This window comes from Orcinus orca, chromosome 15 (genome assembly GCF_937001465.1).
Source record: "Orcinus orca chromosome 15, mOrcOrc1.1, whole genome shotgun sequence".
NCBI classification, from domain to species: domain Eukaryota; kingdom Metazoa; phylum Chordata; class Mammalia; order Artiodactyla; family Delphinidae; genus Orcinus; species Orcinus orca.
This window is the reverse complement of record NC_064573.1, coordinates 15,026,359-15,043,530: the sequence shown is the minus strand read 5'-3', so window position 1 is coordinate 15,043,530 and position 17,172 is coordinate 15,026,359. Positions and strand designations below refer to the sequence as shown.

General features: G+C 44.1%; 1 long non-coding RNA gene across 1 annotated transcript in view; it reads right to left on the bottom strand.

The window, feature by feature from the left end:
- The window catches only part of LOC117200757 (uncharacterized), a 47,401-nt gene extending 30,663 nt beyond the window's left edge, over nucleotides 1-16,738 (bottom strand). Inside the window, exon 1 of the long non-coding RNA XR_007471596.1 lies at nucleotides 16,467-16,738. This is a non-coding gene — a long non-coding RNA (uncharacterized LOC117200757). The remainder of the gene's footprint in view (nucleotides 1-16,466) is intronic.
- Between the last annotated feature and the right edge of the window lie 434 nt (nucleotides 16,739-17,172).

Sequence of the window (17,172 nt, the reverse complement as noted above, 5' to 3'; positions counted from 1 at the left end):
GGATACAGAGTGAGAGGCTACTTTTGACTGGGCCATCATCTGCTTGAGACTTGGAAATGTCTTAACTTCTTGGCCTTGTTTCCCCTTTTATAACACTGGAGGATTAGTTGGACTCAATTATTACTTTTAATATTACTTTTCTGTTTCTTAGCGTTGGACACTTGCCTTCAAAATTTTTTTTCTTTGGAAGACCAAAATATACTGTGAGTTGCTCTGATGGAAACAGGGGCAGGGCATCCAGTCTTCACCCATTCTGATCCTTCCCTCCATCCCTGCCTACCCCCAGCCACCTCTGCATGAAACAAACCCCTAATACAGAGTCAAGAATGTAGACAGAGGCCCCTCTCAGTGCTAACACACGAGGGCTTTCTGAAACACGCCTGGTGAGCTGATTTATGGAATGTGGACTAGAACACAACGTGACAAAAAAGCAAAAGAACAAAATCTGGTCCCTCGAGGAGAACTTGATTCTAGAGCTGTGACAGTTATTGCTTCATGACCCGGAGTGAGGGCCCTCACCTCCCTCAGCTTTGGTTCCTTATCTGTAATGTGAGGATGTTCGCTTAACACTCCTGCAACAAAAATCGTGTAACTGCGGCCTCGTTACTTACTGGGTCCCTTTGCCCATTGGATGCTGACATCTGAATGGACCTTCTTCAGCTACTGGGAGCACAGGCAAAGCTAACTCATACACGAGGTCTCAACCTTGGCTGCACGTAGAATCACCAGAAGGAAACTCTCAGATAGACAGACGCCCAGGCGCCACTCAGTCCAATTAAATCAGAACTCTACCCAGGACACCCGGAGAATCACTAGCTGTAGACGTTCCCCAGGTGATTCTAATGAGCAGCCAAGATGGAGAGCCATTGTCCTCGAGAACAATAGGATATATTTGGGGTAATTTCACTCAGAATCGGCCTACAAGGCCCCACAGTGATCTTTTCATCATCCTGGCGAACGATCGGTGACACTTGCCCTTGAATGTTTTCAGATCAAACTTGTCTCTGTCTTGTTTCATGGCACAGAACGCGGAGCTCGTCATCAAATAGCTGCCACACACCTGTGCAGGTTCAAAGCTCTTTCCTGAGAATTCTTTCAACCCCCGCCAGAGAAACTCTCATCATCAGTTGAGAGTTATATCCTCTAATTCCTTTCAAAGGGACCACATCCTGGGCAATGATTTATGGAATCATTGTTGTGACAGGGGCAAATTCTCCCACTTAAAGTGATTAGCTTCCCCCCCCCCCCCCCGCCCAGAGGATGTTTCATATGCTACATTTGAATGTAGTACGCGTATGTGTGACTTTGCCTGGGAACTGTAGTCAAGAGTGTCTGGCTTCCTGTCAGCTTTTATTGGATCATGAGCTAGGATGACCCATGTCTATGGGGAGGTGGCTGGTTCTAGCCTGTCTGCAGTCTGTGGGTGTTTAAGGAGGAGGGGAGTTTTTAGTGAAGTGCTATAAATCACTTGGACTTTTTAAGGTAATCCACAGTTTTTGGAGCAACGCTCCATTATCTCACTGTTCTGGTTTCATGAAGACTAAGACTCAGAAAGCAGTACTGGAGATCAGGGTAAGTTGCCCAGCTCCCTAAAAGGAACTGAACACAGAGGAATTTTAGGGCAGTGAAACTATTCTGTCCAATAGTATAATGGCAGCTACATGTCATTATATATTTGTGAAAACCCATAGAATGTACAACACCAAGAGTGAGCACTGAATAAAATAAACAATGGACTTTAGCTGGAAATGAATGATAAGGATGTGTCAGTGTAGTCCACTGATTATAATCCCTGTTGCACTCCAGTGGGGGAAGCTGATAGTGGAGGGGGAGTGTGTATGTGGAGGCAGGGGATTATGGGAAGAACCCTCTGTACTTTTTCGCTCAGTTGTGCTGTGAACCCAAAATTGCTCCAAAAAAATAAAGTCTATTTGAAAAATAAAGAGGGGAGTTTGAAGCTTTGCTTTAAAATATATTTTGTAACCCCAGAAACTGGAAGGTATTTAGCAAAACAAAACAAACTCCTGGGTAATAATCTAGTCCTTACAAAATGCTCTCTTTTATCTGATATTTTACTGATATTCTGTCCTCCATCCTTTGCTCTCCTCACACACTTATCCACTGTCTCCTCCCTGATAGCTTGCATGTATCCTTATCTAACCCAGAATTATCTCCTAAGCTCCAGGCTCTTCTATCCAAAGGTCTCCAAGAAATCGCAATTTGAATGTCCTTGAAGCACTTCAATATCAATTTGTTCCAAATGAGAATCATTCACTCCATTCCCCAACTCCTCTTTCTATATTCCAACCTTTCTGTAAAAGAGGTATGACCTTCTAGAACTCTAGTTGTCCTTCTAAACTTTCATGCTACAATAACAAGTCCTTACTTCTGATCAAATATAGTGGATTGAATAATTGTGGGTATCTGTGTTCCTGCTAAAATTCCAACAGAATTGCATTACAATAAAGGGATTTTAAAAGAAGCATAACCCCACAAGAACAGAGACTGAGAAGAGAGGACAGCTATACAGTCTCAGAAGGTGGAAAAGCACAGGGATAAATAGGAACTGACATGGCAAACCAAAGACCATCAGAACCTAAGCTGGCAGAGGGGAAAACCCAAAAACAAGCCGATTAACATAGATGAATCCGGCAGAGGTCAGGAAGAGGAGGCTCCAGGCACCTTGAAGAAGCAGTCAAATCAGTAACACTGCAGACATGTGAGGTCTCACAAACAGCCTTCTGGCTCATGTTTACTTCCTAGAAAAGCATCTGGAGGATGTGTTCTACCAAAATAAAAGAGTAAGCCAAGAACCAAGATGACATGGGCTTTAACACAAAAGGGAGGCCCAGGGCGTCCTGGGTTGTTGATGAAGGACCATCCCAGGACCACAGCTATGGTCATGACTTTTTAGTTCTATTAATCCTTGTACACGTAGGTTTAGAAAAGTTTAATGATTTGTTCAAGATCACACAGCTAGTCTAGTGAGCTTTTGAGTTAGGAATCAAACCCAGGTAGATCTGCTGCAAAGACAAGAGGGAGCATTTCTGTAATTATGGAATTCGGAGCCAATGAATGACTAATGCAGATTAGAACTGTGCCAAGGCATAAGAGTACAATGAGAATTAAGTGAGATAATCACCCAAAGCATTAACCCAGTGTCTGGCACATGGGAACCTAAATATTATTGTCTTACTTCTAACTAAAAATATAATCTATTATATTATCATTATTGCTTCTATCAAATGTTCCATGAAGGATTAGCATTGTAGCTGGATCTGGAAATACAAGTGGTATTTTGACGGTTGGAGAAAAAGAGAACATTCCAAGCTGAAGGGACAATATTAACAGAAGAGTAAACAGTGAAGAGGCACACATTTCAGGCATTTGTCAAAGAATCCCATCACGGACTAACTATAGTTCAGCACTTGCCAAAAGCTTGCTTTACACATCTGGGATTTGAAGGAAATCTGTTAATTCTCTACTTCTCTACATTTTGTGAAGCCCTATCCCCTGAAGCAAATTAGATCATCAGAAATCAACAATCCTCAACTCGATTATCTTGACTTCTCACAGATTAACTTTCACAGAATTAAGATTAATTAATATGATGTCCTTGGACTTTGCAGAAGAGGAATACAGCATTGATTTGAAGAATGTTTTCTTATCTTTTGCAAAATCATACACACTGTAGATAACGTGTACCATTAACTTGCCGATGTAGTGTTCAACAGCAGTAATTTAATTCCCACCAAATACTTCAGGACAGCTCTCCTCTTCCTATAAATATATAAAAATAAATGTGTTTGTCTTCTTTCATCTATTTAAAAATATTGTGTATTATCTTAGGACAGGTGAGTTTTAACAAATAAAATTGAATATATTGTTGAATTTTGGTGTAATACAAGTGTCAAGAAGGTACGAAAAAGATGTTACCAGACAGTGAGAGCATGGGACATTTTTGGTATCCCATAATGAGGTGATTATTGGGTGCAAGATAGGCTCAAGGATGTATTATACAACATGGAGAATATAACCAACATTTTGTAATAACTATAAATGGAAAGTCACCTTTAAAAACTGTATAAAAATTTTAAATTTTTTGAATTAAAGAAAAACAATATCTTGGGGCTTCCCTGGTGGCGCAGTGGTTGAGAGTCCGCCTGCCGATGCAGGGGACGCGTGTTCGTGCCCCGGTCCGGGAAGATCCCACATGCCGCGGAGCGGCTGGGCCCATGAGCCATGGCCACTGAGCCTGCGCGTCAGGAGCCTGTGCTCTGCAACGGGAGAGGTCACAACAGTGAGAGGCCCGCGTACCGCGAAAAACAAAAACAAAAACCAAACCCAATATCTCATTTGTTTCACTAAAATTTCAGCAGAATTTTAGGAGAACCAACTAGCAGAACTGCTCAGTAAAAGCAAGGTTATCTGTTAAGGGACACTGCCTTTTATCTATGAGGAAAACCTTTTCAGATTTTAATATTCAATTTAAACATTTTCACCTACATTAGTCAGCCTTAGCCAGCTTGTACTGCAGTTTACAAAACAAAAAACAAAAAACCCCAATATCCTAGAGGCTTAAAACAGCAAAGTTTATTTCTCATTGATGCTACCTGTCCATCTTGGGTGAGCAGGACTCCCTTTTTTGTCTTTTTTTTTGAGCATGATTTTCTACTCTGCATTGTCCTTACTCGGGGACCTAGGTTGCCAGAGTCTCCACTTTCTAGAACATTGCTGATTGCCATGGTAGGGGGAAGGGAAAATGGCAAATCAAGTACAGTTGTCCCTTGGTATCCAGCGAGGGATTGGTTCCGGAGTCCTGCATGTGGCAAAATCTGTAGATGTTCAAGTCTCACAGGTGGTCCTCGGTACCCATGGTTGCGCACCTGCGGTGGTGTAGTACTGTATGTACTTATTGAAAAAAATCCCCCTTGAAGTGGACCCACACAGTTCAAACTCGTGTTGTTCAAGGGTCAACTGTACTGCATCTAAGCCTTCTGCCTGAAAGTGGTACAAGTCACTTTCATTCCTGTTTCATTGCCCAAGGCAACTCACATGGCCTGCTAAACATCAAGGTGGCAAGATGCTGTATCCCTTTAATGCTTAGAAAGAGAAGAACTGGAATTGTTGGGGAAGAGCCCTAATGACTACTAGAGTCTGACCTTTTTGCTACTGAATATTCAGTTCACTTTCCTTTCCGCATGCCAAATACACTCCTCCAAGTGTATTTGCTGGAATATATGCCAGCAAGTTTCATCTCAATACAGCTTTTAGTTCTAAACCCAGGATTTGGGGAGATGCACAGCCATTTTTACGTCAGGTCTGGATATAGCACCTACTGATTCAGGGACCTGTGAACAACAAAGTCACATAATCTGCCCTCCACACAACCACCCTTCCATGGTAGAACAAGGACAGGGTAACTACAGTAAGTACCCCCATTCAGAAATGAGAGCATGAGAGACCATGGTAGATACTTGTCAACAGCAGACGTTTTGAGGGCTCCTACCCCGGGGCAGGGAAAGTCCCTTGATTATGTTCTGATCTTGTTTCCTGGGAAAAGCTCTGACCCAATCATCGTCCTGAAGCCCGGTTCCAATTTCTTCGAGTTCTTTTTCATTATTCTCTGTGGCCACATGTGAAGTGGGCGATGAGAATATTTCCTCTTTGGGATGAGCGGTTTTCTCAGCCCACTTCCTGCTCTTAGATGAGTAGAATCCCAAAGTCAGGTAGGTCATAAATAAGCCCCATCTCTTTTGTCCAGGCTGGTTAATACTTCTTTTGTCAAAAACATAGCTTCTTGTATATTTTTGTTACCGACCAGGGTTCTTGGCCTCCTTAATCAATAGAAATTGATCAGAGACCAGACAAGAAATTCAGGCAAGGCTTTATTGGGGCCCCTGCTGCAGCAGCGGGGAGTGAGGACAAACAAGAGGTTCCCTAGCTAGCTCACTTGCAGAGGTGGGGGGCAAGCTGATTCCTTATATGGGGGTGAGGGTATGGTTGTGTCCAGGTGTCGGGCTGCAGGGGTAGCTTAGTAGGTTTGCTCACCCCTTAGGTGGTGTGCAGGAGGCATGGGTGGGGTGGTACCCTGCTTTTGTTCCCCATCCCCTGCTTTTGCTCCTAGCTCTTCAGAAGTGGCAGTTGGGCTTTTTGGTCTCTTTGTATCTCATTGTCCAGAATTTGTCCCAACTGCGCAGGCATGCAATTAGTTATTTTTAGTCGCTTATAGTTTCTCTGTCTTTTGTGTCCAGGTGCAAGCACTGCAGCACTGCAGCAAAGGGTCCCAGGTCCCAGCCTGTCTCATTTTCTTCCAGTCAGCTCCATATGCCGATAGCTATAGTTTCTTTTCAGACCTGTCTCTTATTTATTGTATTTCTTTGCTTTCTTGCTCCTATGCCTCTTTTTATCGGTTTAATTTCTATTCCCTGAAGCCATCAGACCTCACAGAGAGTCACACGCAAGCTTCATCTCTTTTTCTTGAGCCATTTTGTACAAGCGAAAGGATTTTTTGGACACACCGTTAATGGGAATTTTACTCAGAGACGGCTTAGTTCATTAACAGGTTTTAGCAACGAGTGTGATATCATACATACCCTTAATTTGTCCTTTGATATAAGGTCGAATTTTAATTTGTCCCTCTGCTGCTTTAAGTTTTCTTCATTTTATCATTTGCTATTTAGGACTGAGCCTTCTTTTAGCCTTTTAAATCCTTTAACTTTATTTTGTTCCTTCCTGTTTGAAAATGAGCCCATTTCTTTTTGAGCGCGCCTCTTTCTTGTAATATTGTAAAAGGGTTCTCAACTGCATTCAGACCTGTGTGTGCGGAAGCTTCCCCACACCAACAAGCAATTCTCAGATGACAACAGGGTGTCTGAGAATTCAACTCAATTCTGACACTATCTACTCAAAGATAGAAGCAGATTCCACAGGGAAAGGGCTTGGTTCCACAAGACTGCCCTCCACTTCAGACACTAGTGTAGGCTGTTACCCATGCTTCTGAGGTACCGGCTACAAACAGGAGGTCCCAGCTACCCCCTCCAACTCAAAATACCACCCCCAAATCCAGGTTATCACCTGGCCTTCTGACGGACTGGCTACAAATCAGAGGTTCCCATGACCCCCTCCTTGGATTCCATTAATTTGCTAGGACAGCTCACAAAACTCAGGAAACCCATTTTCTCACTAGATTACTGATTTATTATAAAAGGACATTAAAGGATACGAACCAATAGCTAGATGAAGATATACACAGGGCGAGGTCCTGACCAAAGAAGTGTCTGTCCTCATAAAGTCTGGGACCTGTCACAGGGGCACATGGAAACCTTCTGTTCCCCGACATGGAAACAACCCTGATATTTCAGTGGCCTAGAATAAATTCTTATTTTCCTCTCCTGCTACATGTCCATCTCAGGTCAGTGGGGGGATACTTCTTTATATTGTCCTCACCCTTGGACCCATGCTGGTGGAATCTCTACCAACTGAAACGTGACCGGTTGCCACGCAAGATGGAAAGGAACATGGAAAAGGGTGCATCCACCCCAAAGTGGGACCTTTCATTTCTGATCACATTTCATTGGCTCCTCAGATGGCCAACCCTAACTTCAAGTGGGCAGAGAAGTGAAATCTTTCCATGTCCCCAGAAAGCGGAGAAGCAGAAAGATTGGTAAATAGCCCTAGGGATTCTCTCCACACCCATTTAGTAGAAATATGCGTGTATATCCTCTTCTCCCAACACACACACTATTTATGTTGGACTTATAGTCTCTAGGGACCTGTTCCTACAGTAAATTAAGGAGACCAAAATTTAATTCCCAGTTTCAAGTGGATGTCATTGGCACAGTCAACATAGTACAGAGAAAACAGCTAAAATGGAGAGAAACATTCATAAACAGATACAGGAATGGGGCAACTGAATGTGTGGATACTTTATTTGTCAAATGTCATAGGAACATATTTGCTTCTGTATGTATTCCTCCTTTTCTAACCAAGTGGATGCTTTTCTAAGCTCCAAAACTAAAGAGAAGCATTAGTGATCTCAACCGCCTTGAGACTGTAAGGCAGATAGGAAATACAATATGGTCTAAATCGAATTTTTCCAATGGTTGTTTGGTTATTCAATAAATATTTGATTGATTGAGTAACCCCATGACCCAGATAAATAGTGTGGCCTCAGAAGGAAGCAACAATAAGCAAAAAAAAAAATGTTTCCCCTCCAAACCCGTTTGGCCACAGGCCCACAAACTCAGTCATAAAGCTGGAAGTACTTCTCCAAGGTTGAAGCTGGATCTGATAGATAGGTGCTATTTATAAACTTTGGGAAGATTTTTTAGATAAAATGTTTAAACATGCTTTTGGAAAGCGAATGTCTTTGTTCAGTTTGTTGCCCAAGCTCTCTTTGATCCATTAATTTCACTTTTCCTTTGATTTTTCTCAAACTCTCAGAAGAGAAAGTCCATGTTTTCATATGGTGAGCAGTAAATCATTTGTTCATGATGGACAGACCCTCTGGATGTGTAAACGTGCTGTTTTCCTTAGCCCTAGGCCTAGTGTTCTGTAGAACAAAGGCACAGCCAAAGCACGTGCCTCTGTGTAAGACAAAGAGCCTTAGGATTCTGAAGAAGGGAGGATGTTCCCGGGAACCGTGGCATCTTCTTTCAGTCCTTCCCAGATCTCCCATGGTGCAACCTTCTGCTGAGTCAGGGCTCCAGTGAGCAAGGACTTGCCAGGGCAGGGCTGGGGCCTCTCCCTGCCAGGTTGAAGTGGTTTTAGCTGTGTCAACTTCTTGTAAATTAATATTTAGAAAAGAAGTGAGCAAGTTGGTCGGATGTCCAGAGGTCCCCGTGGGCTCAGTTGAGTTGGGAATCAACAAGTGCTCATCGAGGAGGTCAGGGGTCAAGCCAGAAAAGAATCAGTGGGAGGCAAGTGTGGGTAGGGGGGATAGCCCAGGAGTACAGGTGGGGACTCCCTTGGGACAGTCTGATAGGGAGAAGCAGAAGCAGGCCCCATAAGCCTTGCCCCTAACAAGCAAAGTTGAGTGGGAGCCACATCAGGACCAGTTCACGGCGGGAGACCCCTGCCAAGGTTTCTTCCAGCGAGGCCACGTACAGCACCATGGGCTCATGGTCAAAGGCTACATTTATCAGAGCTCCCCCAGGCTCCCTGGGAAGGCTGTCTGGAGGAGGTCTTTCTCTGACCTGAATGAGGCACAGATATTTGGGGGCCCTGGTGTGAGAATGAAGGAGTTCTTGTTCAGTTGCGAAAATAGCATCCTGCCGTTTGGTCCGAGATTCCTCTGAGTCTGACTTGGGAGAGCAGCAGTTTATGGAGGCCTTGAAGAGAGGGAACAGCAGCTCCAAAGAGCCATGTTTCCCAACAGGTGGTAACCATGTCCCTGGAGGCACCTGGAATGACTTTAGGTGAAAGAGAGAAAAACTGACAATTGTGAGCGGAGGGGCTTGGGTGGCAGGGGAAAGGCGGGAGGGAGGAAGGGAGATCAGACTGGGCGAGGCCAGCTAAGCAGGCACCATGATTCCTTTTCTGGTCCCATAACATGGAGGAGGCTCCCCTCCACCCCGCAGAACCCACCACATCCAACCTTCTGCCCAAGACTTGGGGTCAGCCAGTGGCCAAGCCAAGGGCTTTCTAGAACAGAGCAATGGGGCATAGATGGGGAAAGGGTCGGGGCCCGCAGCCAATGTGTCAGGAGAACCCAGCCTTCCCTCACTGCCCCCTCCGCCCACTGCCCAGATTCCTGCCAGGAGGCTGGGACCCAGTTCTCTGGGAAAATTAAGGAGGAAATGTGGCCATAAATTTCTCTTCAGCACCCAGTGAGGCAGTGGAGCTCTGTGATTAAAAGAGTGTGATTCACAGAAAAGGTGGAATGTTCTGGAATAAAAAGGTAGGGGAAGACTGTACTCTTCAAAAATGTCAATGCTATATAAGACAAAGACATGTTCTAGGTTAAAGGAAGCCAGAGACATGACAAGTAAATGCACAGCCTGGCCCTAGATTAGATCCTATACTTGGCACAGGGGCGGGGCTTACAGGGGTGGGGGGAAAGGGATGCTATATGGGATATTATTAGGCCAACAGACAAACCTGTAACAGGGACAGTACATTAGGTAAAAGTATTGCTTCAGGGGAAATTTATGAAAGTAATCGCTGTGCTGTGGCTACGTAAGAGACTATACCCGCCCTTAGGAGATACAGAAGAAGCACAGATAATACAGGCAATGTGGGAATATGTTAACCACTTGGGTAAATCAGGGTAGAGTGTATCGTATTCGTTGTTATTGGTAGGAAGGTGATAATTTGTCATTCGAACCAGAGCACCTTTGAGAGTGAAAGGGAACACAATTCATAATTATGCCAGGTCAACAGGTAAGAACCAGGACCATCCTGGACAAACCAGAACCCGCATCACTGGCGACCTTGACTAGGACAGTTCTGGTGACCTGTTGGGCACAAAAGCCTGATTGATAGAGCTCTGGAGGGAATGGAAGGAGAGAAAGTGAAAACAGTGCACATGTCAAGGGGGGTTCTTATTACAAAAAACAAACCAGAGCAGTCAGCAGGAGCGGGAGGGAAAGGTGGGGCTACAGCCACCACATCCTGGAGAGAAGAAACAAAACATCTTTTAAAATCTTCCCATCTCTGTATATCAACATGGATGGATAACGAAAACAGACTGCTGCTCAAAAGCACAAAGGAATTTAGTATATAGTAAAAGTGGTATTTTAAATCACTGGGGAAAAAGTACATTATTGAATGAATGAGGTTGGGACAATTCAGCAGCTGGAACACTAGTTCGCAAATAGTGAATCATTACCACCACTTGGTGACAGAATACACTAATTTCATGTTCATACCTTTTGGGTGATAAATCAACCTCTTAAAAAATGAATTAATAGCAGCTTAAGTTGTTTCACATACCAAAGTCTCTTCTTCTCATATTAGACCTGTCCTCTATTCTTCCTCCAAAACACACATAATAGAAACCTAAATCTTTAACTCATCAAAGGTCAACAGGAATCTCACTGAGTTCTCCAGATCTCACAATGGAATCTATCTAGGAACCAGGGTGGGGTTTTTTTTGTTGTTTTGTTGTTGTTGTGCCCCTCCCTGGATCTTTGGGGCTAATCAAGAGATTTTAGCTCAAAGACTGTCATCACGGGTCCACTAGATGTCACTCTCACCTAAATTAATAGTGCTCTAAATACAAACTCCACCTATAAAATGACACTGAAGGGACCCCAGGTTAGTTTCAAAGAGCAAATTATGAATCAGCGTTGCATACTACATGTACATTCTGGGCGTAGGAGAGAGGGAGAGGAAGGCTTTCAGAAGTCTGGCAGGAAGGGAGCTCCAAACAATGAAAGAAGGTGTGGACTGGAATCTGAGATTATCACTCAGTTTGTGGCTAAACGTACCTGAATGAAGTGAGGGAACAAGACAGGCAAAGATCCAGGGGAAGAGTGTACCAGGAGGTGGTAACAGCAAGTGCAAAGGGCCCGAGGCAGAGAGAGAGCCAGGGGCCCGTAGCGGAGAAGCAGGGCCTTGTAGGGTTTGATAAAGTATATAAATTTCACTCTAAAGAAGATGGGAAGCCGCTGGTAGAGTCCATGATTTCTAACTTTTCATGGAAGAGCCTTCAGAATCTACTTGAATATAATTCTGAGGAAACACCTGACGTGACCAAATGGAGGAATTGTCTATAAAATAAGTGGCCTGCGTTCTTAAAAATACCAATGTCCTAACCGACAAAGAGAGGTTGGGAAACTGTTCCAGAACAAAGGAGACTAAATGACAGTGAAATGCACGCTGTGATCCTGGGCTGCATGCTCTAAAAGACATTAATTGGGATGATGGACAATATTGGAATATGGATTAGAGACTGGACAACATTGTGGTATTAATATTCAATTTCCTGAAGTTGGCTCTTGTGTTGTGGATATGTACGAGAATATCTTGCTTTTAGAGTGAACACAATGAAGTATTAGGGGGTAAAGGAGTAAGGCTGAGGAGTGATAAACACCGTTAGAGAGTGGGGGAAACTGCTACCCTCAGAAGTGAGTCTGTACGTAAATATGCAGTAATTTGACCCCTGAATCATCCCCCAGAGGGAATGAGGGCCTCAGCAAGGAGGCTGCAGATCTAACATCATGATCCTTAAAACCCTCACTTTGATGACACAACATTGTTATATTTCTGTTAAATTTTTCACCCCATCCCCAAAACAGTTTCTGTGGTTTCTGTATCTCTAGAGAACCTTCAAAAGAAGACACCCTTCTCATCTGAGTAGATGACAGCCACCCTCTGATGAGGTGATAAAAGCTTTACTCAAGTAGATAAAAGTCTCAAATTTCTCTGGAACTGACATCCCTAAGAACACTGGCTTTCATCCAAGAAAATCATCCCTAACATTTAATCTTTGTGCTTTAAAAAGCTAACTCAAAAGTGTGACCAAAAAGTAAGCTCTGAGTAAACAGTGGACATAGATTGCATTTGCTTAGAGTCCACATTTTGTCTGTTGGCTAAAGATGAATGTTGGAAGACATGGGCAATATACGGAGTGAGAAAGATGGTTTGGGCTGAAACGGCCATTCTTCTGCACCAAGCATTTTTATGAGCATCTATTACGGTCAAGATAGCCTGTTAAGTGCTCTGTACAAAATAAAGACAATTTAAACATGACATCTTCCTCTGATTTTGTGCCTTCATACTAGAGGATTTTGGCAAGGCTCAAAAAAAAGACCGTGATTTAGTTTTATTGTATTTAAAACATTTTAGGAGGTGTGACTCACAGTGCCTCTGGGGAAACAGCAGCTCCGCCAACCGTGGACTGGGCTGTACCAGCTGTTGGTTTTCCCAATGAAATGGCAAATAAGCACAAATGCTTGCATTTGAGAAATTAGGTGAGACAGTGGAGCAAATCCAGGAAAAGGTTATGATAGTGCTAAAGCAGTGCAAAGTGGGTTCTCATTAAGAGAAGTCTAGAGAAATTGAGGTTCTATTTCCCAGAGAGGATGATACTTAATTACCATCTTCACATGTATAAAAGGGATACTTAATGAGAAGGGTTTTGCCCACTTGTTTTCCAACTTCACTGAGCCATAAACAGAAGAAAACAAGTTCAAATTTTAAAGGAAGACTTTTTGGATAAACATTTGGATTTGCTGATCTTAGAAAATCAAACCCAGAAGCTACCATGGGTTCCTAGAGGACCCTCAAAAGAATATACAACTCTCCGCTTTGGAAGACATAGGCATTAGCTGGCTTCTCACCCAAGTAGATGACAGCCACCCTGTGATGAGCTGATAAAAGAACAGCCACGGAAGCGCATTACCCTCGCCCCAAAGACCTTCCCACTGGCCCTCCCGCAGTGCCTGAGATTCTCACCTTAGCCATTTCTTTTCCTTTCGGTTAAGGCATTTAAGGTTTCAATTAAAATGTAAATGTATCTGAAGGGAATGACATTCTGCTAGGATCAGCCATTAACATCTTTTCTCAATAAGTTGTCAGGTGAGTGAGTCACCTATTAGGGCGTTGGGAAAACTCCGGGACCTCAGAAAATAAGGTAGAACGAGGAAGTTTGGATGGTAGAGAAAGCACTGGGGAAACTTCAGAGTTTTTTCTGGGGAGGAAAAATCTGGGTGGGTCAGCGCTGTTAGCAACCATGAGGATTCAGACATGAGAGCACTGATTTGGATTTGACCTCTTCCATCTACTTCACTTTCTTCTCTCCTCTCCTCTCCCCCCTCCTTCTCTCACCTCCTCTCCCTCTTCTCTCCCTTCCTTCTTCTTGCAATTATTTCTGCAATTATCGCTGGAACTAGATGTTAGATGCGTCATCCTAGGTTCTGAACACGCCTTGAACACGTTTTACTGCCACTTAATTTCCCAAAGGAGGATGCTATTCTCCATGTACTGCACAGATATAACCCCCTCTGGTCCATTAGGAGTGTCAATACCAGAGCAAAGAGCACATCACAGGAAAAGCTTTCATCCCTGAGACGCATATACCAGCGGCAGCACTGACTGGTAACACCTTGGGGCCCTAACCATTCGAAACATAACCCATGTGTCTCTTGCCATATAGGCACTTGCCCTACATGCAGTGAGTATCTCCTTTGTTTCGTTCACCCTGTCATAGTTCATTAACTTTTTTTTTTAAGTCTAGAGCGTCTACTGTTTGTTCTGTCAATTTGACAACGGGATTTGAGAATCTTCTTATTGTTTTCTAAGTACTTGGTGTGCAAATAATTCTTGGGGTCACACATTGACTGTTGCAGCTTCCTCTGTAGCCTTTCCATTAAAAAAAAAAAGTTCCCCCTCCTACACTGTTGGTGGGAATGGAAATTGGTGCAGCCCCTATGGAAAACAGTATGGACGTTCCTCAAAAAACTAAAAATAGGGTTGCCATATGACCCAGCAATCCCACTCCTGGGCATATATCCGGAGAAAGCTCTTATTCAAAAAGATGCGTGCACCCCTATATCCACAGCAGCACAATAGCCAAGACATGGAAGCAGGGCTCCCCTGGTGGCGCAGTGGTTAAGAATCCGCCTGCCAATGCAGGGGACACAGGTTCCAGCCCTGGTCCAGGAAGATTCCACATGCCATGGAGCAACTAAGCCAGTGTGCCACAACTACTGAGCCCGTGCACCACAACTACTGAAGCCTGCAAGCCTAGAGTCTATGCTCTGCAACAAGAGAACCCACCACAATAAGAAGCCCACGCACTGCAATGAAGAGTAGCCCCCGCTCGCCACAACTAGAGAAAGGCTGCGTGTAGCAACGAAGACCCAATGCAGCCAAAAGTAAATTAAATTAAATTAAATTAAATTAATTTTTTAAAATAGCTTAAAAAAAAAAGACATGGGAGCAACCTAAGTGTCTATTGGTGGATGAATGGGTAAAGAAGATGTAGTACCTATATACAAGGGAATACTATTCAGCCATAAAAAAGGAATGAAATAATGCCATTTGCAGCAACACGGATGGACCTAGAGATGATCATACTAAGTGAAGTAAGTCAGAAAGAGAAAGACAAATACCATAGAATATCACTTATATGAGGCATCTAAAATACAACAGGAATGAACATATCTAAGAAACAGAAACAGTCTCACAGACATAGAGAACACACTGTGGTTGCCAAGGGGGGCGGGCAGGTTGGGGAGGGATGGATTGGGAGATTGGGGTTAGCAGATGCCAACTATTATGTATAGAATGGATAAACAACAAGGTCCTACTGTATAGCACAGAGAACTATATTCCATATCCTGTGGTAAACCATAATGGAAAAGAATATGAAAAAAAGTGTTCCCTGTAGGTGTGTTTAACTCAGAAAGCTCAACTCACTTAGCCATTTACTTTTGTACTTATTTTTTCCACAATAAAATTTAATACAATAGCACTGTGCTTAAAACATTAAAATCATTTTAGTATTAGAAACAGTATTCAGAACGATATATAGCAAAATAGATGAGACATAAATACTTACCACTGGGAAGTTTTCCTCTCTAGCTGTTAATGATTACAATGTATTCATTCCACACATTTTTACCAAGTGCCTGCCCTGCCCAGGCTTCTGGCTAGGCACAGAGCACACAGTGTAAACACAATGACTGCCCAAAGTCCAGCTCTGTTTTTCTCCATCTGCACTTTCTCCTGAACTCAAACAAAAAGAGACCCTGGAGAGAAATGAGTTGTACTCTTTCTTTTTGTTTTGTTTGAGAGGTACACGGGCCTCTCACTGTTGCGGCCTCTCCCGCTGCGGAGCATAGGCTCCGGACGCGCAGGCTCAGCGGCCATGGCTCACGGGCCCAGCCGCTCTGCGGCATGTGGGAATCTTCCCGGACCGGGGCACAAACCCGTGTCCCCTGCATCGGCAGGCGGATTCTCAACCACTGCGCCACCAGGGAAGCCCCATGAGCTGTACTCTTAAAGGCTGGGTTTTAAAGTTGCCTACTGGACACTCGCAACCCCATTCCTCCTGGGAAGAATGATATCAGGGCAGTTAGATTCCAGGACCGCCTACAAACGTGATGTATAACTGCCTGAAATATAGTCCTGAAGAATCTGCCTGGACGCCCTTTAACCACGATAAAAACACCCATTTTAAGGAACACTACGGCAACTCAGGACAGGAGGAACATATCTGTCCCCGGGGGCTTCTGAACAAGGCAGAAAACCCGGAGCACAACAAAGCGTTTCAGTGCCTTCGCTGGCATCTCCAAAAGCAAACAGTCCTCATCTGTTCCCACTTGTGGATCAAAAGGCAGCTGAACCCACAGGGAGGGAGAAGTGTGAGATCGTTCATAAAAGGGTGTGTACTGCTCTCGGACGGGCAGTCACTAAGCCTCTCGTGCAAGTACCTGGCCCTGGGCTCCGGGCAACCTCAGCTAAGCGAAAGCCCCAAGGGTCTGGGCCCCAAGGCCCGCGTGGACTAAACGACTCACCCCAGTGCCTGCCGCTCCGCAGCCTTCGCGCTGGGATCATTCTCTGCTCAGTCAGCTCTCTCTTTTCTCAGCTGCACTTGTTCTATGCGCTGATAAAGGTTGGAGAAACGCAGTAGCTGAGTCTCCACTGGCATTTTCCCCGGATGCCCCAGGCAGTTGAATATTTACTCATCCACGATGCCCTTCTGACCCACAGGTCCAGCTGCGAGCAGGAACCAGTTCGTGCCTTTTCTCTTGTATTATTTCTGACTCGTCCTCGCTGTCCTCCTTCCAGCCTGTTCACCCACCCACTTCTTAGGCCCCTCCCTGTGGCGTGCCATCCTTGCTGATATGTCCTGCCGCTAAGTGTCTCTGACACTCTCAGACTTGTTCATGTTTCCTTCCCCCGTGACATGATACGTTCACTGATGGCTGAGACTTTGTCTTACTTACCTTTGATGTTCAGGTCAAATCTAGTAGCAGGCACTCAAAAAATGTTCAATAATTGAGAGACTGTATCTGCTAGTGTGGTTGACTTCAAGATAGAGAGAGGGGCAGGTCACAGCACCAGCTTCAACTCCAAATTGCTCCCTTGCCAAAATGCCAGCGCATGGTGGCAATGTGTACGGTTTGACATGGATTTATATTCGTTTTTTTCTCTACCGCCAAAAACATAAAGAATGGTACTGTTCTCTGACACAGAGTATCTTCTCAAAATTTTTTGGAA